The following is an 18,709-nucleotide window of genomic DNA, read 5'->3' on the forward strand; positions in this document are numbered from 1 at the left end:
GGGCAGGGCCACCGGGCACGACAGCGCTTCTGAGAGGGTAGGGAAAGAGGCGTGTAAACCAGACTGACGGCTTTGACCTGCAAAGGACGGATACGGCAGGCAAGGGCCGGCCCCACGGCGGGCTGCAGGGCTCCTGGCGCCGGTGGTTTGAGGAGTGGGAAGACCAGGCTGGACCCGCAGCCCAGCTCTGCTCAGGAATCTTCTGGCGGGCCCAGCGCTGGGGGCCCCGCGGCGGGGAAGGCACCTCTCCACGAGCTTCCACCCCGCAAATGGCCCAGAGTCACAGGTGAGGGAAAACCCCGGGAACCTGAGAACTGGCCATTATTTTTCCGTTCTATGAGTTCCTGTTCAGTTGATGAAATATTTTAAAATATGAAGCAGCTATTTTTCAATAAAAGTGATGACGCAAGGTTGCAGGAAAACTGGTACTTTCATACATTGTTGAGGGCGTGAACATTTTTAGAAAGGGATTTGCCATGTATTTTATGTGTCACCAAAATGACCTTTGACCTACAGATTCCACCCTTAGGAATTTTCTCCTAGGGAAAAAAGCCAAATAACAGAATGAAAATATACATGATAACTCATTTGCAATAGATAAAGATTGGGGGGATGGAGAAGAAGTAATAGGGGAATAATTTTATCAATTATGGTACATAAGTCTGTTGGGAATTTTTTGAAACTATTTAACAATATGGAGATTTCTAATGGCTATAAAATGACCAATGCAAGATATAGGTATGGATTATACACTTGGATTAGTTAGATAAGAAAAAAAGTAATTTATGCAAAAAGGAAAACTGAAAAGGAATAAACCTCTTTCTTCATCTTATAATCCGATGGAATGATATTTTCTTGTAATTCTCAATATATTTTGATTTGTATTTAGCCTCTTATTTTATACTTTCTATGTGTTTCACCTTGTGGTAGGCAGAATTCTCAGTGTCCCCCAAGACTCCCCCTATGAACACCCCCGTAGACGTGTGAGTGGGTGAGGTTGCCTCATACGAGGCCCCGTCTCAGCAGAGGTGTCCTCCACTGGCCCTGGGGAGGGGGCTGCCGCCTGCAGGCCCCCGCGGAGGGGATCTGAGGGCGGCTCCCGGCCCACAGACAGTGGGGCTTCAGTCCCAGAACCTCACTGACCTTCGTTCTCCCCACGACCCACAGCTGGGAAGAGGCCCAGCCTCATGATTTCAGCCTGCTGGGACCCAAGCGGAGGACCCCGCTTGCCCACATCCAGACTCCTGACCCGCAGAACCTGTGAGAAGGAGGGGTGTGTGTGCGATTTAAGGAACCAAGTTCGTGGTGATTTGTCCGGCAGCATTACGATAAGAATACACACCTGTCTTAGGTTTCTTTTTATTTCCTTACTTGGATTGCTTTAGATTTATTGTATTTTTTTCTGATGTTTATTTGTCTTCCTCTCCTAATTTGGTCGTTACCAGTTCTGTTTCTGTTTAAGTAGTTGTCATGGCTACTAACACGGGAATAATTAACTTACGGAAGTCGGGACTGGCCAGTGGCTGCCCGCTCTGTGGATACCTTTACCACGGAGAGCACATTAACTAACGGCCTCCCTGCCACCCTGCTTTGGGGGCTGTCGCTGATTTCATCACGACCTGGAGACCTTGACTATTTTCCTTTTAAACTCCTCACACGTAATTCCTGTTTTATACAGTCAGTGTTCACTGGGATTTCCCCACATATTTACGCGGTTTTGTGTCCTCTGTCCCATTTTCTATCCCAGACCAGGTAACTGGGATCCCACTCCTGCTAGGTGACATCAGACCGTCTGTTTCCACTCTCCTGAAAGTGCCTCTGCTTTCCCTCTGTGCCCAAAAGGTGGTTTGGCTGGGCGGGCGGAGTGTCTGAGGTTGACGGTTACCTGCTCTCAGGACGTTCCAGCTAGAATTCGTTTCCCGATTTGCGCTCTTGCCGATGGGTTAGCTGTCAGTCACTCCTGTGAGGGCTGTCTGTCCTTTCTCACTGGGGGCTTCCGACCTTCTGTGTTTGTCCTCCCGCTGTTGCTTTGGCATGCTGAGTCTATGTGTGGATTTCTTTTCTGTATTATGCTGTGAATCATGGGGTTCTTCAATGTGCCAGTGGCATCTGCCATTAGTTTCTATCTGGTTCTCGTTTTCCAGTCTTCATGGCATCCATTTTTTACTCATATTTTAACATTTTTATTTATTCCAGCATATTAAAAATACTTTGTTTTCTGAGTCTATAATTTTAACATCTTTACATGACCATATTTTTTCATCTTATTTTCTTTTAAAATTTTCATGTCTGCTGAAATTCCTCATCTGTTCATACATGTTGTTTACCTTTTCTATCCATGCCTTGAAGGTGTTAATCCTAGTTCCTTAAATTCTTGGTGTCTGATAGTTTTGACACTTGGGGTCATATGTGCCTCTGGTTCTGTCAACTACTTTCTTTCCTAACAGTGAGTATAGTTTTCCTTCCTTCCTTCCTTCCTTCCTTCCTTCCTTTCTTTCCTTCCTCCCTCTCTCCATCTCTCTTTTTCTTTTTCTCCCTTTCTCTTTCTCTTCCTCTCTCTCCCTTTCTTCTGTCCTTCCTTCTTTCCTTCCTTTCTTTTTCTCTCGCTTTCTCTCTCTCCCTTTCTTCCCCCCTTCCTTCTCTCCCTTTTCTCCCTCCCTGCATCCTTCCTTCCTTCTTTTATATGTCTTGCACTCTTGGGTTCAAAGTGAGACAGTAAGTGTGGGACACAATACAGAGTTAATTATGTTTATGTGAGAAAACACACACCCTTCTTCCACTTGGCCAGTAATGCTAGGGTTGAGTCAGTCTAGTCAGAAGTTGAATTTGGGATTTGTTGTTGCTATGGTTACTCTCCCTGCAACCACCAGCTTCGAATTCCTCTAGCTTTACCTGGGGGTAGGGGCTGCTTTGCCAGGGAATGTTTCTTGATGTCCACTTCATTCTGAGTTTTAAGCCTCCTGTTTTCACCCACGCCTCCAGGGGCTCTCTCTGCACCCACCTGCCCTCCCCCGTGGTAGACTGCCAAACTTGCCCTCTGGCATCTGCAAGCCTGGTATTGGGAGTCAGGGCCTTCTCTGGTTTGGTGCAGACCCAGTCTTGGCAAGGGCTGCCTTCCTGGGTCTCGGGAGGAGAGCTGTCTTAGTAATGTGGCAGAAGACCTCTAGCGGTTCAGACCAGGCTGCCTTCCTGCCCCTCAGGTGGGGGTGAGCCTTCTCCTTTATCCACCCCCCCAGCCATGGCGGGTTTTCCTCTGTGCCCTGGGAGTGACGAGGTCTGCTGCCCTTTTCCCCGTGTATCATGGCTCTTATTCTGTAGTTGAGAGGGATCCAGGGAAGGCTCTCGGCTCCCGCCTCCGTCATGGAGGAAGCTCCGAGTGGCCTCCTTCCCTGCCCCTGGTCTGCCTCAGGAGAACCCAGTGGAGGGACATGGAGAAGAGCCCGCACGTGGGTGCAGACTGCCCTTGTGTCCATGGCTCCAGGGGGCTTTATACTCTGCGTTTCCCCCACACTCAGCCTTAGGGGGTTATTACCCCGCCCCCCAGAGCCCCAGCCTCTTTCCCTGCTCTGACCCTGGTGAGCCAAAGCTTACATTTCTTCTCGCCTCGGAGGCACCAGTCTCCCCTTACCCATAGGCTGTCGGCTGACCCGTAAGCTCAGTGCTCCGATGGGTGCAAGAACAGGCACGTTTGTAGATTCCTTTATCCCACAGCCGCCTGGCACACACATCCATCCTGTCCCCTCCGATGCCCTTCTCATCTTTCCCAAACCTCTGCCATTTCAGACACCTCTGTGCAAAACGACATCATCTTCACACTCACGAGTATCTCTGAGTAGGTCCCTGGAAGAGGACCTGTTGGGTCACAGGGGAGACGTGGTTGTGGTGTTTGTCTTTACCGCCGTGTTGCCCTCTGGGAAACCTGAGTTCACACTCACGCCAGCGACGCAGCGTCCCCACACTTCCTGATCTTCGCCTGCCTAAGAGTGAAAAATGGTTTCTGTGTCATTTTAATTTGCTTTTCTTGTACAATAGTGAGATTGAGCTGCTTTTCATATATTAAAGCTATTTTCGTTCTGAACTGTACACTTAAAAATGGTTAAAATAGTAAATTATATGTTCTATATTTTTTCCACAATAGAAAAGCTATTTGCATTCTTTTCTATGAATGAAATATTCATCTTTTTACCCACTTTATAACCAATGTGTTTGCCTAATGTGTTTCAGTTGATTTTCCTAGGTTTCTAAGTAGATAATCACATTCTCTGCAAATAAAGACAACACCGTACTCCAGTCATACTGGAGGGAGTAGGCATTCTCATCCCCCCTTGATGTTACCAGGAGCGCTTTCCTCTTCTCACCATTAACTGCACACTTGGCTATTGGTTTGATGTGGTCAGTCTTTATTAGAAGGAATCTTTTCTGTTCTAATGTCCTAAAAACATGTTTTAATCAAGAATCACTTTTCCTCAAAAAAAGTGCCTCTGAAGTTAAGATTAGTATTGCGTTGAGCTCACGACCCTCAGGAGGACTCTAGTTACATGGGTGGCTGGTGTTGAACCCCACGTGTAAGCGCGTTCCATGTTTGTCACTGTTCCGCGCACTCTCGGACAGTCCCATTCTTGAGTCATGTTTTAGACCCCTCTTCCAGCTAACTGGTGCCTGAGTGCTTCTTAAGAGTAATCTGTGGTGGCCTGCTTCCTCCTGGCCCCACCCCAAGAAGCAGCGGCATGCTGGACCACCAGGTCTGCGTTCCCAGCACCCAGCATCAGAGCCCTGCAGTGTCTGGGCGCCCTGTGGTGAAACCAGCCTGAGGCTCCTCCCTTTCAGTATCTTATGAGCCTCTATACAACTGCATGTAGAGATGTTTGTGCTTGGAAATCTGACGTTTTACCGGGATGTGTCAGTGGTGAGTCTTCCCTTGCTGGTTTTCCTTGTAAGTGAGCTATTTCCCTCAAAACTGTGGCTTCAGGTCTTTGCTCAGCGATGTGTCCTTACTCTTGCATCTCCTTCCCTTTTTCTGTGCTCTTCCTCAGAAATGCCGGTTATTTGCACTTTTCAGCTGTGTTGCGTGTGCCCTGAGCCCAACACCTTCCCACAGTCCCCCTTCTTTTCCCGTCTTCTCTGCCTCCGCCCTCCACACCACCGATCCCGCTTTCTACAACTGCATCTCTGCTCTTTCTGCTCCGACGCGGCTTGAAGATTTGCCATGACGCTCGCTCGGCTCTGGTATCCTTTCCACATACGTCCAGCCACAGGGTCAGCCAGCTGGAGCTCCAACTCGTGCACCCACGCGGGGTGCATGTTACACGGAGAGTGCAAAGTGGGGGGACAAAATTTCCCCCCTTTCCTGCACTTGATCTTGTTCGGAACTGTGCTAGTCTTCTCCCTCACACATTGGGCTTCTCCCTTTAGTACAGAAAACTGTTTCCGTAGATGTCCCAGGAAGCTTTTGTTGTGCTTTGTCCTGTGTAGACTCGTGTTTGCATCAGAGAGGCTTTGCCCGCTGGGGTCTACCCCGAGTCATCCTCAGAGCCTCTGCTGCCCCCTGCGTGCTCATAAAGCCTGTCCTCTGCTCGCAAGCTGCTAAACTGATAAAAGCTCTGTTGTCTGTCCAGTAACCTACCGGCTGTGGCAGAGGGGGCTGCTGGGGGCGTGGAGCCGTGTGCCGGTGGCCTCTCTTTCTGAGCACAGTCTTGTGGTCGTCAGAAGGCGGCCAAGTCCACGGTCACGACCAGCGCTCCCGGCACTTGTGTCTGGTGGGATCGCTGTGTTTTCCGGGAAGATCCCGTGTGTTGGCGAGGGGAGAAAGAGCACAGGCCCAGCACCATCACCTCCTGTCTGATGGGGCCGCGCTTGCTGCCGGCCTTCTGCCTGAGGTAGCTCAGACCCTGCGGGTTTGTGGCAGAGAACAGTTGCAAGAGGGAGGTCAGGACCTGTCCCTCAAACTATGAGACTAGTGTCATTTAGCTCACACTGTTCCACTCCCATTCCATGATCTTGAATTTCTCTTTTCTTAAGAAAATTAAGATTGTTTAATCAAGCACCAACTGCACTGTCACTAGTGAAAGGTTTTCCGGACTCTTGCTTCCTATGACACGTTACGGTGTAGCAGACCGACCTGTTTACCCAGATCATCTAGAAAAACATAATGAAGTTGCTTTACAACATGCTTGAAGGAATCAGAGAGCCCCCAGGGCGCCTACAGGTGAGGGGCCGAGACCCCGGGAGACGGCTGAGCCCCACGCTCTGCACTCCCGTAGCTGCAAGGCTCTCCCTGGTTTATAAGCACCATGCGCCAAGAAATGGAAAGTCTCAGCAGATACCAGCGGCTGGGAGGCTGCGGAGCTAGGGAGAGCTCCTGGGCTTCCATAGGATCAGCCCCTGACGCTGGAGTTTGGGATTCCAAGGGTGGTTGTGGCTGGAGGAGCCAGAGTCCAGAGGAAGAAGAGGTAGACGTGTGGGCTGCTCTTCATGTCGGCACCTTTGCTGAACCTGAGCCGGGAAAGGCAAGGGGTCGGGCATCTGCACTGACAGAAGCTTCTGAAGGCGGATGGTCTCAGTGTTGGGGTGACATGCTGGAGTTCGGGGTACACACTACTGATTACGCAGGTCAGCTTCCTGCATGGGATCCCCATGTGCATGGGGACCCCAAGGTAGATGGGACTGAAGGATAAACCTGAGGAGCTGTCTGGGCAGGTGAGAAGGTGGTCCTACCCCCCAGGCCCCCCCCCCCGACCACTGGCGCGGCCTGGTCACTTTCTCAGCTGCCACCTGAGCTCCTGGGACCCCACGGAAGTTGCCTCACTTTAGGGCTTTGCTGTTGCCATTATAGATGTAGCTTCCTGATGGTTCAGCATAGTTTCCAGAATAATTAGATTTTCCTAAAAGCATCCTAGGGTCATCAGTGTGAAGCTCACTTAGAATAAGCATGAGGCCGGCAGCTGCCGCAATGTTGCTGAAAGCGAGCCTTTATGAGGTCCTTCTGATCACCGGCTAGTTGACCTCAAGCTCTAGAAAGACAGTGCAAATTTGGAGGAGTTTTCCACAAAGGGACTGAGAATTCCTGGCAGTGATTTGAAAGCCATGTGATATGACACCTCACTGCCCTTTCTAGGACAGAGGGCCTGCATGCAGAGAAGTGGGGGCTGGAGAAGGGAGGGGCAACACGGTCCCAGGCGGGACTCAAACAGATGAGTCACTTGGGTGAGTTTTGTCGGTTTCCCAATACTAACAAGGAGTAAAGTTTACGAGCACATAAACTGGCTCCTACCAGGGGACTAAATCCTCGATCTGCATTACCTCTTGTAATTCCTATGGTTCCCCACATGGGACTAGTGCTGGGAAGGAAGCTTATCGAGACTCAGATAGTTGCCTAAAGCCACAAAGCTGAGAAGGAGCCGAGGAGGGACCGAAAGTCAGCTCCATCCGACGCGAGCGCCCATTCCTGCGTTACTGAGCCGTATGGCCCACTCCATCACTCCGGGGGCGGGGGGGGCGTTAGCAAGCCCACAAGCGATTTGTTGGTGTGTGCATCAGCAGAGGAAGCCGCACTCTGTCATAGCAGTGGGGAGACCGCTGGTTTTCCCTTCATTGTTTCGTTGATTGTTATAGGTCCTGCATTGAAAGAATGCTGTTCGGGTATCATAGACACATACTTGAATTTGGATGAACTCAACTGAAAAGTGTGGTGAAGGTTCACACGCTTAGATATATTTTTAAGTTAAAAAGGAAACCTTCAAGAAAGTAGGCATGCTGTAATACAACTTATATAAAATACCCAACTATTTATGTACATATATATGCTGGGGATGTCTAAGACTGGAGAGATCTACAGCTGCTCATTTCCCACAAGGTGGAAAGTGAGGCACTAGGAAATGCCAGCAGAGCTTGATGAAGAATAGATGTTCGTCCAGTGGGGGCGCCCGGGTGGCTCAGTCGGTTAGGGGTCTGACTCTTGGTTTCAGCTCAGGTCGTGATCTCAGGGTCGTGGAATGGAGCCTCGTGTTGGGCTCTGAGCTCAGCATGGAGTCTGCTTGGGTTTCTCTCTCCCTCTGCAACTCCCCCCGCCAGTCTCTCTCTCTCTAAAATACATCTAAAAAAAAAAGAAGTTCATCTAATATAGGTAAATTGTACGATTTTCTGTAGCCAGATGTGTGCCCAGAGCAACAGATGTAAAGATCTTGATTGATATATAGATAGAAGGTGGATAGATAATTGATAGATCATAGATAAATAGGTGGAAAGGTAGCTAGCTAGAAAAATGGTAGGTGACAGAGATAGATGATAGAGAGAGAGGATGGATGGATAGATAGATAGATAGACAGACAGACAGACATGATCTGCAAGCTGGGGACCCAGAAAGCTGGTGGTGTAGTTCAGTCAAAATCCAAAGGCCTGAGAACCAGGAGACCTGAGGACGTCATACCCTGTCCAAGGGTGGGAGAAGACCCATGTCTCAGCCCAGGGAGGTGGACAGGAAGGGGCTGGGGTCTCCCTTCCTTCAGCCTTTGCTCTATCCCAGCCCTGCACGGATTGGGTGATGCCCACCCACATCGGGAAGGGCGACGTGCCCTACTGAGTCTGGAGTCTAATGCCGGCCTCATCTAGAAACACACTTCCAGACATGCTCAGAAAGAACATTTCATCTGAGCACCCCATGCTTGGTCAAGTTGACGCGCACAGTCAGCTATCATAGTGGGATTTCTGCACTAGGGCTGCTCTGGGGTTGAGGCCCTGGCCGCAGACTCTCACTCCGTAACTGCCTACAGAATCGGCACCAGCTTGTTGCTCCATGCTTCTAGCAAGACGGTGCGTCTGGAGATTGTTCCTTAAACACCACATGATTAATCATTGTTGTATCTGCAGACAGGAAGGTGCTTGAAACAGGCGAGGATTGAGGGGCTTCCAGTCTTGCTCCGTGTGTTTCCGGGTTTCTGTAGTCCGGTGCGGTGATGTCTCTGGGCCTTACAAGGGGAGAGCAGGTGTTCTGTTCTGACACAACTGGCCCAGCGAGACGCATCCCCCCACGGTGTGGCTTGTGATCGACCGAGTCTGTTCTTCAGGGGAGATAACAACTGCATCCTTACCTCTCAGTCTTTACCCACTGCAAAGACACGGCTGACTGTCTGGAGAGTAAGATGTTTGGAAGACCAGGTAAAGTTGTGACAATCTGATGAAAGAGAAGAAAATCACTGTCCAGATAGATCAGCACTTTCCCAGCTTTAATACATGCATGGAATTCCTGGGCATCTTGTTGATATGTAGATTCTGGGTTAGTGGATCTGGGATAATGCCCAAGATTCTGCCTTTTTAAAAAAAAAATGTATTTATTTTAGAGAGAGAGCAAGAGAGAAGGGAGGAAGGGGCAAAGGAAGAGAGAGTCTTAAGCAGTCTCACCGCCTTTTTCCCTCTATAGACCAGCGCTGCTGCCATGTTGGATCCCCTACATACCGCACCAACTCTCTCTCTTTTTTGAAAAAAATTTATTTATTTGAGGGGGCGGTGGGGCAGAAGGAGAGAGAGAATCTCAGGCAGACTCCACACTGAGCGCAGAGCCTGACGTGGGGCTGGATCCCATGACCCCGAGATCATGACCTAAGCTGAAGCCAAGAGTCAGACGCTGAACCTACTGCACCCCCAGGCGCCCCCCAAGAGTCTGCCTTTTTCACAAGCTTCCAGGAGCTGCTGCTGGTTCCCAGGCCTCACTGAGAGTGTCAGGGCCTGGGGAGAACACCCATGCGCGGTCTGGGGCCGGGAGGGTGACAGCAGCAGAGGATTCCTCCAGGGGCTAATGGTTCTTGGTGGCCAGTAGTCTTGCGATGAGAATGAGAGGACGGCACACATGGCGGGACTGTCCGGTCAGCGCTGGGAGTGAACCGGGGGCAGCCGGGGCGGCCCAGGAGGGCCGTGGCAGGGCTCTGACCACCCTTCTGCCATGGGGGAGCCGTTTCCTCAGGGCCCTGCTTTCTTGTCTCCAGCGAGTGGGTTCGATTAGATGATCTCTGGAGTTCCGGTCGGCTCTGAAACTGAGAGTCGTGGGCCTGGAGCAGAATGACTACACCATTGAGGTTCATTACTATGCACTTGGAGTAACACGGCCATTAAAGCTGACACAGGGGCTGAGCGCGAAGGAGTCCTGCGAGTATAAAAGACATCCAGATGTTGCAGATTTGAATTTGCATGTTTAGCTGCTGTTTTCCCAGGGGATCTGAGAAACGTCAAAATCGCGTTCATGCCAGTTGCGAGCCTGCAGGGTCCAGAGTCCGCTTGTCACGCAGACTGAGGAGTCATGTTGGTCAAAATCATGGGGCTGCGGTTGTTGTTTCCTTGACCCTCCAATTCCCCAATAAGTTTCATCAGCCGGAAGGAGGTTGGGGACAGGCCTATATATTTGGTGAAGTTATGCTAATTTAAAATGTGGAATGAATATAGCCTGGGCCCTGGGGGGTTTCTCTTCTGTACGCTGTGAGTGGTGAATAAATCCAGTTCTGTCCAGGCATGTGATTGAGATGGGGCAGATGTGAGCCTTACAACTGGTTCTCTCTGGAGGCGCTTACCTAGAGTCCACGGAGTGCAAGAAATGCTGATCGCGGACGCCAGGTCCAGTGCCTCCCACAGCCTGCCCCAGCAGCAGAGTACGGAAGGAATCCACGCCAGCCCATGGTTTTGCGGAAGTGAACGAAGACCATCCCACGAAAGCAAGCAAAGTCTATTCAGAGATTGCTGAAGCAGGGATCGACTACCATCAGTCATGTTGGGCAGAAACTCCTGGCAGGCAGAGCAGGGGAACAGCTCATGGTGGAGGAGGGAGCCTGGTCCGCAGAGGATCCGGACCTGAGAGCAAGACTGTGTGTGGTGGCTCAAAAGGGACCCAAGGTAACTGAGCCCAAGAAGGCCAAGAGCTGGGAGGCTAGCAGGGAGGAAGGAGCGCTCAAGGCCATTCAGCTTCCATTAGGTGGATCCCATAATTTCCAAGCACATTTTGACTAATGATGTGATTTTTAAATGTAACTTGATTTTGGATAGGAGGTGCACTGGGAAGAGTGGATGGGGATATTTGAATTACTGAACATGAATGCCGCACTCACGACAAATGACTGAAATGGCACTGGGCTTCACTAGGCCTGTTTTTAAGGGTGGGCAACCCACGAGGCTACAGAGCAGGGCTCCAGACACAACAGCCCCTGCTCGCCAACAAGACCAGGCACCGTGGGAGGAGGGCTGCTGGCCATGTGCACTAGGAGGTCAAGTCCAGGAGCACGTGGACGGCCTGTTGTATCCACGGGGCAACCTCAGTGCTTCATCCGGAAGCTGGTCACCAGCTTGAATTGTCCATCTGTCTTTCCCACATGCACGGTAACATCATCAGCATGGGCATCTTGGATGCAGGGAGCAACGTGAAAGATTGATGATATTGATGATGGTGAGCATGATAGTTAACATCCTTGGAGATGAGAAAACTCTAAAAAGGGGCTCCACAGTGGCTACTTGCCCGTGAATGGCATCTACCTCTTGGATGAGCAGCACTAATCGCGTAGAGGCTGTTTCCGTGGGTCGCACAACACGTGGAGGATGTTGGTGGGGCTGGGGTGAGGAAGGCTTCCTCTGGCTTCCCCAACAGAACACCCCAGGTGCATGGAAAGTGCAGCAGAATGTGAGGTCCGGAGGGCTGCCAGTTAAGTTTGAATTTCTGATACATGTTTAGTATAAGTATATCCCGAAGAGTGCTTGGGTGCCCTGTGTTTTTATTTGCTCCCTCGGACAACCTTACCTGTGAAGGGTCTGAAAGTTGAAGAATGCAGGCGGGATCACGAATGACAGTAAGAGGCTGCTAGGGCGTTGAGAACCCAAGTGGGAGCGGCTTGGTGAGTAACCCCTGCCTTCCCGTCAGCTCCACCAGGAAGCCTGGATTCCTGGCTCTGGCTCTGGGCCTTTGTAGATTCCTAAGAGAGCCTCAGAGTCAGAAAGATGCAGGGGAGCTGGAGGGACTGGCTGTAAGAAGAGCGAGATTAATGATCGGGGTGGTGAACTGCCTGATTGATGGTTTTTGAGCAGAGATTAAAGGGCTGTATAGGTTTCCCATAACCGCACAATGAGTAACGGTTCAAACCCTGGCGACAGAGATGGATGCCCGTAAACACCTTTCTGGGCAAACGCATCAACGGTGATTAAACTCTGCTGGAATTTGGGACAATGGCACAGGGTTAGAAAAGAAGAAAAAGTCCCGACGATAAAGAGTTTTCTCTAAAAACACCACGTTCCTGTCCACAATACATCCTGCACTTTACATGGATCTCTTTGCCATTTTGCCTGCTTATACTCTTTTGATGGTATCTAAATTTGTGAAAAGGTGTGTCCCAGTTCCTTGGTAGTCACCACGGACAGGGAGCTGGTGGAGGAAAGGGGCTCCAGGGATGTTTCTGTTTCTGAGACTCTAGGTAACTTGGTGTGCTGGGCGGTGTATAGAAATATGAGGGGAGGGTGAACACACCGGCCAGAGGAGGGGCAGGTGGGCTAAAAAGCCCCCCATCATTACGATTTGCACATGGATGCAAGCCTCCAGAGCTCACTTAATTCTGGGGACTCCAGGGATGAGCCACAAACAAACTTAACGTAGGCAAGTTTGTATTTTGAAGGTCCTTGGAGACAAGCAGAAGGGTTCTGAATGATGAAGAGTGTCCATGAAGAGCCACGTTTGCATTTTATTCCAGCATGAGTTTGACTCTCGGGCACCTCGAGGCTAGAGGGAAAGTGGGGGCGTGGCCCCCGGTCGGTGGCCCCCACCGCTGCCCACACCCCGTCTCCAGCAGCTCCGCTGAGCAGTGTTGCTCGGGCAGCCAGCATGTGGAACCCTTCACACTGCTGCCTCAGGAAAATGGTCCTGCGGAGAATGTCACCGGCTCGTCCTGGTGAAGGCCGAGAGGTGGAGGGAGGGGAGGGCTCTTGGCCAGAGGACGGTCTCATGAATGACTTTGGTCCCAGGCTCATACATTTAAACTTTGGACGGGCTCTCAGTGTTTGGAGTGTGTGCTCTTCTGTGTGCCGCTGGGATCACAGGGGTGCGTGAGAATCTGGGGACGTGTGTCTTGCAAGCGTCCCATCTACCGCTGTGCTCTTCCTAAAGGAAAGAAAGTCAGAAAGATGAAGAGTCCCACCACGTGCGTTGTTGTAACATACTAGCCGGTGGATTTACCGTAGTCTGTGGCCAAGCTCGTGTAACTCTCTGCCGGCCTGTGAGTCCGAGGATGAAAGATTGCATCATATCCCCTAACTCCACCCCACCCACTGAGTGTCCTCCAGCCCCAGAGAGGAACTTCTGATACTCGCTTCCCCGTGCTGACACCTAGGTCCCCAGGTCCCCCAGCTCCCAAAGAGGAACCTGCTGACAGGTGCCCCAGGGGTGTGTCACAGCAGGTGTTACTGGATGACGGTTTTAGATACAGAATCAGGATCTCTGTTTCATAGAAAATACAGTTAATGATCCTCTGGGTGTAAGTTACTTTGTGAGCGTATTGTAACATATATGCGTGCACCAATAATTCTGCTCAGAACAGCTATTATTTATCCGTCTTTTATTTACTGGGTTGTTCTTATTATTTGGCACCTATTTTAGTTCGGCAATTAGAATAGGCAAGGATATATATTAATAATTATAATTAGGTTTAGGGAAAATTAAAGCCAAGTGAAAACAAATGGCTACATCTTTACAAGAAAATTTACTTCTTTGTTGTCTGGTTAGCATAAGTCATTAAGGATTACAGATTGTTTGCAACCCTCTGCACACTCTATTTGTGTGGGAGAAAATACACGAGGAAAAGAATGAGAGGCAGCCCCCTGCACGGTCTAGAAGGGGATGTGAACATTTGTTTTTATTTAGTGCCTAGCGTCTGAAAATATTAGGAAGTGATATTTTAGAGCCAATTTGTAAGGAACCAAAGTTGGTGTGTTGTCATTGTATGACTTTCGGTATCGTGCTAACGATGCTCGTCTGGCAGATTTCCTTGGATGCCATCGGGAGCAGACAGATGGCAGTTTTATACATCATGAGATGGTCTGGACCGACTTGTCGGAAGCCCAGAAGAAGACTCCTCTGAAACGCTGGCAGTCTCTTGCCTCCTGGACAGGATGAAAGCCAGCCTGGAGGTGGCTCCTCGAGTCTCTGCGGGCTCTCCCAGGAGGCTGCGTGCAGCTGATAATCATGTTTGCATGGTGCGCGAGCCTTTTTGACACTTCTGTGCCCAGTAAACCATTTCAGTCACTTGCCAGTCAGAAGACTCTTCTAAGTAGTGGGATGAGACATGCCCAGCGCAGTCAGTACATGGTATCTGAAGGCCCTCAGGAGATGCTTTGCTTTGCCAGGGTTTTCTCTTCGGGGAGTACGTGAAAGGTATCTTCGTGCATATCTGTAGAAGCCCCGGGGTGTGGCCACCATCGCAAGGTCATGCAGACTGCTCTGCATGAGCAGAAGGGACAGCTCCTGTTGATTTCCAGATTCACCCGCAAACAGTGCTTCAGCAGGAACCCCGGACGGGGACTCACGCGGGTTTGCATTCGCTTCTGCCATTATTGGCCGCACAGCTGTGGGGGGCTGCCTCCGTCCTCTGGGCCTCCATTTCTTTATGAATCGGTGGTTTCGGGCTTGATCTTTTCTAGCTCTTAAGTTTTACAGTTCTATTTCATTTATATAAAAATTTATTCTAGGGGCGCCTGGGTGGCTCAGTGGGTTAAGTGGCTGACTCCTGATTTCGACTCAGCTCATGATTTCAGTGTCCTGGGATCGAGCCCGTGTCCTCGGGCTCCGTGCTCAGCAGGGAATCTGCTCGAGGATTCTCCCTCTCCCTCTTCCCCTCCACCTGTTGCACTCTGGCGCTCACTCTCTCTCTCTTTCAAATAAGTAAATCTTAAAAAAATTTTTTTTTTTATTCTAGGCTCAATACTTCTCTGACAAGGGTTTGGGCTATTTTGCCCAGCCACTTTGTAGAACCAGAATCCAAAAATGAGAGAGGACACGATGTGGTGTTCATGTGCCCATCTGACCAGGAGCCCTGGGAGCTGCATGTGAGCATTAACCAGAACTATTTCCATGTACACATTCCATATGTCACAGACTTTAGGATTTGCAAATGTGCATATGGTCTCTTAGAAAACAAGGGGCTCATCACTGTTTAGTTGATCTCATGACAGAGTAATAAATTAGAAATTGCAATGAAATTAGGTTGATTTCTGACTGAAAAATTTTGGTTGCAGGGTGGAAAGAAATAATCATATTTAAAGCTACAACAGCTGTTATATCGTATTATATTTTAAAACCCTTTAAAGGAATTAATTAATTTTAACATTGTTATACTCTCCATAATAGTGTTCCAAAATACCTAGCAGTGATTAATCATGATCAGAATTTTTATCAGTCATGATCTAATATATTTTTCCAAAAAGAAGATTTTATTGCACCTTAAAATTACTTCGTTTGAATTCTTTAATTGTAGATCTTAATCTTGTTTGAAAATACAATCTTTATCCATTCAGTGTCATGCAAAGTTAGTGCTTCTACTCAAAAACACATTTTCAAACTTTGCTTTTGCTTGGATTCTTTTTTTTTTTCTTTTTCTTTCTTTCTTTCCCTCTCTCTCTTTTTTCTTTTGCTAAGCCGTATCATTTAATTTCATGTGGCTTTAATGAGTAATTGTTTTCAACGGCTTCTAAGAGTTTCCATCAGCAATATTTCATTCCAGAATAAAAGGTAATGATCCATAAATTCTTAATGCCATATTTTTATAGCCAGTAAATTAGTCTTTAATGGGTTCAATAAGTTCTGTGATGTATGTCATTAATTGTTAATGGTGTTTTAACTAGATAATTGTTACGAAGGGCTGTTTATCATCCGCGTGGGTGAATGACTGATCTGAGCTATCTGTTCTGCTTCATAGTGTGGTGCTTATTTCATCTGGCTTTGTGTGCTGAGAGCAGGTCATGTACACGAAGTGCGCAGATCAAATATCAAATTCCAACACTTCAGTGCATCATGGGGCAGGGACAAAATTCTACAGCCTGCAGTTCCTTGTTTTTATCTTCTGTGTCAGTCAGCCACCGGCCCTATAATACTGAGTAACAAACCACTCCCGACTTCAGCGACTTCAAACATCAACCATTGACACTAACTGTGACGTTTTATGTGTCACCATGGCTAGGCTCTGTACCCAGAGAGTCAATCAAACACGAATCTAGGTGCTGCTGTGAAGGCATTTTGTAGATACAGTTAACATCCACAATCCACAGTTGACTTCATATAAAGGAGAGTACCTTCAATAATATTGGGGGGCCTCTTCTGATCAGCTGATGCCGAAATACCAAAGACTGAGGTTTCCCACAGAAGAAGGAATTCTGTCTCCAGACTGTGATGTAGAAATCCTGCCCAAGTATCCAGCCTGCTGTCTGCCCTTCGATTCTAGACTCTCCAGCCCCACCATATGGGTCTGCAGGCTGGGTGGGGACCAGCTGATCTCGTGTGGGTGCAGTGGGGCAGGGCTTACTGCCGTGGGCTAGGGTATTTGTCCTCATGTCCTTCGAGCTAGCCTGGGCATGCTCCTCTTGAGCAGTGGTGGAGAAGCAAGAGGGCTAGCTCGTCACTCAAGCACATTTCAAGTCGTGCTTAACTCAGGTCTGCTAACATCCCTTGGAGGATGATGGAGCCCACGGTGTGGGGCAGGGAAGTCGTGTCTCTTTTAGTAGGAAGAACCACAAAGTCATGTTCAGAGGGTGAGGATAAAGGAGACGGTAAAGAATTTTTAGCAGTAATTCATTCAGCCCTTCTTCTAAGACAAATAAGGCTGGAGATCCAGGGCTCCCATAAGAGACACATCCTCCACCTGCTTCCAGCATTTGCACCCTCTCCCTCACTTGGGGCCAGATGGTACCAGGACCTGGCAGGTCAAAGACAGGCTGGAAGCTCCCTTGAAGGCTGTCTTCCCCAGGAACCTCAGCAAGGCCCCACTGGGAAGGAGCACAGAAATATCATTTGAAATCCTCAATATTTGTTGTGCTCAGCGCCTGCTTTCTTTCAATTTGCTTTTTTCTTTTTAGGCAACTTTACATGGGTTAGGCATTCATTTTCCAGCCTAATCAGTGGGTTTACTTTTGCCTTTTTTGTAGCTACAACTAGAAAAAATGCTACAGCTAGCTAACACAAGCTACAGCCTCCCTCCTTTCTTCATTGATGACCTGTCCAGACAGTGTCCGATGCTCCTGCCCTGAGGAGGTGACAGTTACGTCTGCAAAGGGACATGGGGGAAGGGTGCAGAGAAGACAAGACAAGATGCCCTGGAGAGAAGAGCTCGACTCTCCAGCAAAGATGGATGAGCACTGTAAAAGATTTCCAGGCCAAGGGAAATGTGCCTGCAAAATCAGAGAAATGGTAATTGGTGATGAGTGACAGTTACTTCCGGATAACTAAGCCTAACTCAACGGTTACATGGGGTCCAAATGCTGAAGCATGGCCTTGGTTATCTGTCTAATCCACAAAAAATCCACCCTAACATGGCTTCCTCCCTCCTACTGTGACTCCTCTCTCCAGAAAAAGATGTGCGTACACACACATGTGCATGTGCTCGTGCACACACACAATACACACTTCCGAGCGTTCCACATCATGGCTTACAGTTAGAGGACCTACAGTTTCCAGGAGTTTGTGGGTCCGTCTCTGGACTGGAAAGGTGTTTATGGGTTCAGATTTATAGGATAGTTGATCAGTTGAACGTGTGAGATTAAGGAGAGGAAAAATCAAGGATGGCTTAGTGCTCTAATTTGGTTGCTTGGGTAGAGGACTCGGAACAGAAGAGCGGTGTCTGGGGGGAGGTGAGGGCTGCAGTTTGCACATGCAGAGTCTATTTGTGTCCCGGGGGCAACTGCCCACCCAGGTCTGAAGCACACAAGAGGCACGGGATTTGAAAACAGGGAGTAGGAATCGCCAACATAGCCAGATCCCTGGGGCCCTCCACACCCCTGGGAACAGGGCAGGGAGGGGGGGCGGTGGGTGGAACATTGACAGGTAGTGGGAGGCAACGCAAAGAAGTAGAAGAACCAGCAAAGAGTGGAGTCTCCAAACCTAAAGGAAGAGCCGGCTCCAGGGGGAGAAGGGCAGAGGGCCACATGCCAGCCAGGTGAGATCACTGGAGAAAGGCCATGGGTTTAGCAGTAAGATCATTATTTAAAAATTGGACTAAACTCCTTTTGGGATGCTCAGTCCTCTTGCCTGCCACATCTGTCTCTTCGGAGGTGTCAGCCCCTCACGGACGGGCAGCAGCTTCTTCTGCAGCGGGTCCAGCCGCAGAAGCCCGTGACAAGCCCTCTGATATGTACCCTCCCACACGCACCTGCCCCTTGAGGACCCCTGGTCTTGTGGATGGTGACGTTCCCACAACTTAGAATTCTGGGCACACCAACAGTTCCATCAACTATTCTCCCCTTGAAATTTATGAGAGCAGAGAGGATTCCACTCCCTAAACGGTGTTCATCCATTCCCACCGTGCAGCCGGTGCGGGTCAGCCTTTGCCCGGGGCCTGGGTCGGAGCATCTGCAGGCCTCAGGCTGGATCATGAGCTGACAGGGTGACAAGGGCCCAGACAACAACAGATTGCTGCTCATTTGTTCTAAGAGGCACACCGCGTCTGTATCTGAGTACGTGTGGAAACCGCATACGCTCTGCGATCCATGG

At 49.4% G+C, this 18,709-nt stretch overlaps 1 long non-coding RNA gene across 3 annotated transcripts in view; it reads left to right on the forward strand.

The window, feature by feature from the left end:
• LOC145720834 (uncharacterized) overlaps positions 1-18,709 on the forward strand; it is a 187,834-nt gene that overhangs the window by 2,051 nt on the left and 167,074 nt on the right. The window lies entirely within an intron of this gene.

Source organism: Leptonychotes weddellii, chromosome 3, assembly GCF_054177405.1.
Source record: "Leptonychotes weddellii isolate Sample4059 chromosome 3, ASM5417740v2, whole genome shotgun sequence".
Lineage (NCBI taxonomy): Eukaryota > Metazoa > Chordata > Mammalia > Carnivora > Phocidae > Leptonychotes > Leptonychotes weddellii.